General features: G+C 40.4%; 1 non-coding gene across 1 annotated transcript; it reads left to right on the top strand.

Annotated features, from left to right (window-relative positions):
* Positions 1–6,256: 6,256 nt before the first annotated feature.
* LOC141654466 (small nucleolar RNA R71) lies at positions 6,257–6,363 on the top strand. Its single transcript, XR_012548025.1, has one exon. It is a non-coding gene; the product is annotated as a small nucleolar RNA R71 (small nucleolar RNA).
* The last annotated feature ends 1,235 nt before the right edge of the window (positions 6,364–7,598 follow it).

Genomic DNA, 7,598 nt, shown 5'->3' on the forward strand with positions numbered 1-7,598 from the left:
TCCAGATGAAAGATCTGGGTGAGGCACAAAGAATTCTAGGCATCCGTATCTATCGAGATAGATCACGTCGGATGTTATCTCTCATCAGAGTCTTACATAGACAAAATCCTAGAGAGATTCAGCATGACTAACTCCAAAAGGGGGTTTCTTCCTATGGCTCCAGGGGTGCATTTGAGCAAGTCTCAGGCACCAGAGACACCGGAAGAGAAAGAGCGCATGACACGGATTCCTTATGCCTCGGCTATAGGATCAATCATGTATGCCATGATATGCACACGTCCCGACGTGGCATATGCATTGAGTATGACAAGTCGATTCCAGCAAAGATCCAGGTGAATCATATTGGATGGTCTGTCAAGAACATTCTTAAGTACCTACGGAGGACTAAAGATTGGGCTTTGACTTATGGAGGCGAACAAAAGCTATGCGCAACCGATTCGAGATGCTAGCTTCCAAACGGATCGAGATGACTCAAAATCTCGGTCTGGATTCGTTTTTACTCTTAATGGCGCTGCAAATCGGTGGAAGAGTTCCAAACAAAGTGTTACAAACAGATTCTACGATCGAGTCCGAGTACTATGCCGCGTCCGAAGCCGCAAAGGAAGCGATATGGATGCGTCAATTCTTACAAGGACTATCTGTAGTGCCTAGTTCGAATGACCCGATCACCATCTATTGCGACAATAGAGGTGCCATCTTCCAAGCTAAGGAGCCAAAGTCTAGCAACAAGTCTAGACATGTACAACGGAAAGCTCATCTAATCCGAGATTACGTGGAGCAAAAGGAAGTAGTGATAGAAAAGATTGCTACAGATGATAACATAGCAGATCCTCTCACTAAACCATTACGACAAGATAAGCATGAAGGGCATGTTAATTCCATGGGAATTAAATGTGTTCCTAAGTTGTAGTACTCTTTTATGGATTAGATTCATTCTCTTTTGTACTCTATACGACATCATCGTTTTGATATTTATATATATTTTGTTTTTCATGTGGATTTGTATGACAATTTTGAACACCACAAAGTGAACTGAACAAACATTATATTTATGGTCCTTAATTGCCCACATGAGCTGATAACTCTGGCAATTATTTTGTGACGTTGGTTGATGGTGGGTTCAACGAGCCATAAGTCAACCGGTTGACTGACCAATCACATAGGCGGGTTATACGGATATCTCGTAGGACACAATTGTGACATCGACGTGGAGTCCTAAATGTTTTATAACATTCGGTGCCCGGTCGTGGATAGGACCTCCATGGTGATCCTAAGAGTCGATTCTTTTGACTATCGACTGTCTCTTGAGACTAAGGCAGATTTTGGGTGACTTTGGTTTCTTTCTCACGGTCATCCGTAACAGGGGGCCAAGTAGTTTTTTTTACAGGTCATTTCATGCCGTGCTTAGATCGGAAGGAGTCGAGTTGAAGGAAATATTCACCTTTATCGTACTCGATATTTCTCGGGGCCACTCGAGGAGTCAGAATCGAAATGCATGGCCATGCTCGAATACGAATTCGTTTTATCAGTTGAGTTACTCTCTAGTCGGGGAAACCACTCTTGATACAGATCGATTGTAAAATACGACCTTTGCGGATCCGGATCTGCAAATTGTTTTACATTGAGTGGGAGAAATTTTAAATGAATATGAGAATCGGTTATCGCACACACACTTGTACGGACAAGTGGAAGTTTGTTGGAGTTGTGTCCTCCAGTTAGTGTGGATAACGTTATTACACATACACTTGTACGGACAAGTGGGAGCTTGTTGGGGCTGGTGTCCTCTACAGTTAGTGCAATAACATTTAAATCTCTAAAAGGATCAAAGGGTATACTTTTGTATTATTATCAGTTGGTCCACGTTTATCAATAACGGTTGGGTTGCTAGATAAGTTTGACGTTATTGTCATACAGATGGCGGTGATCAACTGGTCCCTAAAAGTCACACCTATAGGATACGTTTGAGAGATGTGACGGTATGAAAATACAGTCATGTTGATGCAATTTTGACTAACCAGAGTTAGTCGGAGTTATTGACTAATAATTAGTCAAAAGCGATGTTGAGATAATTATTTAATACGGATTAAATAAAAATGGCTAAGACGAATTAAGCGGTTAATTCGTAAATTAAATATAAGCGATTATATTTGATTAATGTATATTGAATAAATTAATTATACAATATTGTCTTTGTCGGACATGTATTAATATTTCGACTAAGTCATGTTACTAGTTGATATTTTAATTACCGATATCCGATGACAATTTATATTTAAAAACCCGTCGTATACGTTTTAGCAATTCAAGTCGGATCACGAGTTTAATAAGGAGGAAGTGGAAAGCCTACTCCCTCCCTAATGAAACCCACGGACCGAGCAAGGGTAGAACAAAAGGAGAGCTTCTCCTCCTTTCTAACCGAATTTTCATTTTGCAAAAATAATTAGGGTTTTGAGAACATTTCCTCTCAAAACTTAGATCTCACATCTGAAAACTTCACACATCAATTCTCTCAATATTGCAAGGCAATTAGAGAATACATTCTAGCACAAGGGAATATTCTTAGACGATCTTGGGTGCAACAATTAGGAGGAGATCTACTTTGATCTCTATCATTGCCGAATTGCACTAGGACCGAAGGTTAATTCTTGTGCTTTATCGTTTTTCTCTTGTAATTTTGTTTATGACAATAATCACATATAAAATTTGCGTTATAGTCCTTATATTTTAAGGGTATTATACGGATATTACCCCACACCTCCATCATTGAACTTCAAACGGGATAGGTGGTCGGCAACAACATTTTCGGCCCCCTTCTTGTCTTTAATCTCAAGATCAAATTCTTGCAAGAGCAAGATCCATCATATCAACTTTGTCTTAGCTTCTTGTTTGGCTAAGAGGTGCTTTAGTGCGGCATGATCGGTGTGAACAATGACTTTTGAACCGATGAAGTAAGAGCGAAATTTGTCTAAGGCATAGACAATGGCAAAGAGCTCTTTCTTCGTGGTGGCATAGTTGATTTGAGCCGTATCCAAGGTTTTGCTAGAATAGTAGATAGCATGGAGAACCTTGTCCTTTTTTTGTCCTAGCACGGCACCTACCACATAGCAGCTTGCATCACACATGAGCTCGAATGGCAAGTTCCAATCCGGTGATTGGATGATAGGTGCGGAAATCAAAGCCTTCTTGATCCTATGAAAAGACTCAAGACAATCGTTAGTAAACACAAATGGAGCATCTTTTAAAAGAAGTTTCGTAAGGGGTTTTGCAATCTTAGAAAAGTCTTTAATAAAACGGCGGTAGAATCCCGCATGGCCTAAGAAACTCCTTACACTCTTCACATTTACCGGTGGGGGTAGTTGCTCAATAACTTGGACCTTAGCACGGTCCACTTCAATTCCTCTTTCCGAAACAATATGACCAAGAACCACCCCTTCATTCACCATGAAGTGGCACTTTTCCCAATTTAACACTAAGTCAACCTCTTCACAACGCTTCAACACTTTAGACAAGTTAGCCAAACATGCATCAAAAGAATAACCATAGACACTAAAATCATCCATAAACACCTCCATGATAGACTCGATAAAGTCGGAAAAGATGCTTATCATGCAACGTTGGAAAGTGGGGGGGGGGGATTACAAAGACCGAAAGGCATTCTACGGTAAGCAAAGGTACCATAGGGACATGTAAATGTGGTCTTTTCTTGGTCATCCGGGTGAATGGGTATTTGAAAGAACCCGGAATAACCATCTAGATAGCAAAAATACTTGTGACATGCCAACCGCTCCAACATTTGGTTAAAAAAAGGCAATGGGTAGTGGTCTTTCTTGGTGGCTAAATTTAGCCTCCTATAGTCAATACACATTCTCCAACCCGTCACAATTCTAGTTGGAATTAGTTCATTTTTATCATTTTTTACTACGGTGGTTCCTCCTTTCTTAGGAACCACTTGGACCGAACTCACCCATTTAGAATCGGAAATTGCATAAATAATTCCCGTATCCAACAATTTAAACACTTCTTTTGTTACCACTTCTTTCATGTTAGGATTTAGTCGTCTTTGACCTTGGACACATGGTTTATGATCCTCCTCAAGATTAATTCTATGCATGCAAAATGCGGGGCTTATGCCCTTTAAATCATCAAGTTTGTATCCAATGGCTTTCTTGTGAGACCTTAAGACATGAAGCAATTTAGACAATTGACTCTCATTCAATTTAGCACTAACAATTACCGGACACATCTCCTCATCATCTAGAAAAGCATACCTCAAATTGGAGGGGAGGGGCTTAAGTTCGGGTTTTTGTACCTCAAGGTCCTGAGGTGTAGCAACCAAACCTATAAACTGTGAGCTTTCCTCCAATGATAGCTCTTCTCCATCCAATTCATGCTCCAAAACATCTATCTCCTCATTTCCAATCTCATCATCACCTGCAAATGATTCGAATAGCAAGAGTGCCTCCAAGGGATCCTTAGACAAAGATCGAGGTATAGAGTCTTCTATGACAATGTCAACAACATCCAAAATGTCAATAGAATAACAAGACTATTCTATCATAGGACTCTTCATGGCACTATTCAAATTATATGTGACCTTATCGTTACCCACTTCCAATGTGATTTTACCATTCTTGACATCAATCACCGCACCTGCGGTATGTAAAAAGGGTCTTCTCAAAATGATTGGGATTTAGGCATCTTCGGCCATGTCAAGAACAATAAAATCAACCGGAATGAAAAACTTACCAACCTTAACGGGAACATCCTCCAAAACTCCCAAAGGGCGTTTTATAGAATGGTCCACCATTTGCAATGTGACACTAGTACATTTTAAGACTCCCATATTAAGCTTAACACAAATAGAGTAAGGCATTACACTCACATTAGCACCTAAATCACATAAAGCTTTATCAATTTGATAGGTGCCAATTGTGCATAGAATAGAAAAGCTACCTGGATCTTTTAACTTAGGAGGGGGCTTGTTTTGCAAAAGAGCACTCACCTCGACGATGAGGGCTATTATTTCAACTTCGTCAAAAGTCCTCTTCTTAGTTAAAATGTCTTTCATGAACATAGTATAAGACGAAATTTGAGTGATTAATTCGGTAAAAGGAACGGTTACCTGGAGATTCTTCACAACTTCCATGAACTTACCGAATTGAGAATTCTTTTGATGCTTTGCCAATCTATGAGGGAAAGGCACTTTGACTTTTTCCGGCACCTTTGTTTCAACATCCTTCTTTGGAGGAGCATCCTCCACATCTTTGACTTCTTCAACCACAAGTGGATCATCCACCTTCTTTGGAATATATTCATTTTCCTTACTATTAGGAGAAATCTCCAACTCAACAAGTACCTCCTCATCTTCCTTGGGCATGGGTGGTCCGTCATATTTCGTACCACATCTTAAGGAGATAGCATTAAGGGTAGTATGTGGTTGCTCACCTTGAGGTGGTAATTGACCCGTTTTCCTTGAAGAGCTAGATGAGGCTAGTTGAGCCATTTGTTGCTCCAACATCTTGATTGCGGCATTGTGAGATTGATCACTCTTTTGGATTTGAGCCAACAATTCCCTTTTAATTTGAACCATCATAGCCTCAAGTTTACCTCCTCCTTGGTTATTTTGTTGGCCATTTTGTGGTGGACCTTGATTTTGTTGGTAATTTTGTTGAGGTGGTCCTTATTGGTTTTGATAACCCGATGGGGGATTATACTTTTGTTGTTGAGGGACATAGGCATTTTGTTGTGGTGGGGTTGAGGGTTAAGCACATTGTTGCTTGTATAAGACAAGTTCGGATGGAATTTTGAATTCGGGTTATAAGTATTGGAGAAAGTACCCGGTGGATATGAACTTTGTCTAAAAGTTTGAAAAGCATTTACCTCCTCAATAGTAGCTCGGCAATGAGCGGTGTAATGACCCGCACCTCTGCAACTGTCACAAACAATGATTTAACTTGTAGAGGACACGACATTGAGTTGTTGAAGAGAATCCCTAGCATCTCGTTTCGCCAATTGTTGTTGGAGTAAGGCAATTTGAGCTAACAAGACGGGATTGTTGGAGGATTCTTCTTTACCTTTGAGTGGCACACTTCGGGAATTGACATATTGTGTGTCATGGATCGCCATAGATTTGATCGTGGCATGAGCAATATCGGTGTCAATTTGATCAAACCGCCCATTGTTGGCGGAATCAAGAATCCTTCGGGACTCGGCACAACATCCATTGTAGAATGTTATAACTAGGAACCAATCGTCCAACCCATGATGTGGGCATTGTCTTTTCAAATATTTGTACCTATACCAAGCCTCATATAAGCTCTCAAGAGCTTGTTGACGGAATCCAGTGATTTGGCTCCTCAAAGTTTGAGTTTTCTCCGGTGGAAAAAACTTTTGATAGAACGCAAGAGCCAATGTCTCCCAATTTGTGATTCCCATAGCGGTGCTGTCAAGGCTATTGATCCAAAGCTTGGCCTTGTCCTTCAAAGAGAAAGGGAAAAGTATTTCCCTTATTTGGGCTTGAGTGACGCCCGTTTGTCGGATCATGGAGCAATAATCGCAAAAAATTTGCACATGCAAATCGGGATCCTCCAAAGGACTTCCCCCAAATTGCTTCCTCTCCACAAGGCTAATGAAAGCCGGCTTGATCTCGAAATCCGGTGCGGTAATTTGAGTAGTAGTAATACCGGCAGGAAGCATGGCCGCGGTGGGCTTTGAGTGATCGGAAAGTTTCACCATCTTTGTAGTTGGGGGTGGTGGTGGTGGAGATAATGAACTTGAAACCTCCTCTTCTTCAAGAACTTTTAGATCGTCTAAGTAAGACTTTCTAACTAGCACTTTCAACTTGCACGGGAGAAGCGGCTTCTTTCACTTCTTTCCAAAAACGTCATCTTCTCCTAAAGGTTTTCTCGGGCTCGGAATCCGGTGAAAGCAAATCTTCACTACGAGAAGACCTGGGCATAAGACAAAAATTTCTAGAAAATGATAAGTAACGGTCTCAAGGAACAAGTGTTCCTCAAGACAAAAGAAAACAAGATAAAAATCGACAAATCAAAACGCAATAAAACCGTGCTCCCCGGCAACGGCGCCAAAATTTGATAGGCTATCGTACACCTATGCAAAGATAATTACTCTAGACACATATTAATGTAGTAATAGCGGTCAAACACAAGGAGACGGGAATTGCGTTTATGAAATGATACGGAAAGATTCTTATCAAGGTAGATTACGTTGGGTTTGGTTGGTTGGTTTGATGATTAATAATTATAAAGATGTAAACTATATGATAAAAGGAGTCTAGGGGAGTCGGGTCACACATGCAAAGGTAAAATATATGTTCATGTTAAACTCGGTAATAATAACATTGTCAATTGTTTAGGCTTAGAGACACCCACCTTACGATATTAGTGTCAGCCATAGACCGGGTCCTAGAGAAACTATTGTTTATGACTAGATCGTCCTACTACGCATGCTTAGTCTAATCCGATTTCATGCCTCTCGACTTATAGAATGAATTAACAAACTTAATCTACGATTACGGCCAATAACCAAAAGATTAAACGTTGTGGCGCAAACATGTGATAGAAACAATTAGACAATAT

The sequence above is a fragment of the Silene latifolia genome, chromosome 4 (assembly GCF_048544455.1).
Source record: "Silene latifolia isolate original U9 population chromosome 4, ASM4854445v1, whole genome shotgun sequence".
Lineage (NCBI taxonomy): Eukaryota > Viridiplantae > Streptophyta > Magnoliopsida > Caryophyllales > Caryophyllaceae > Silene > Silene latifolia.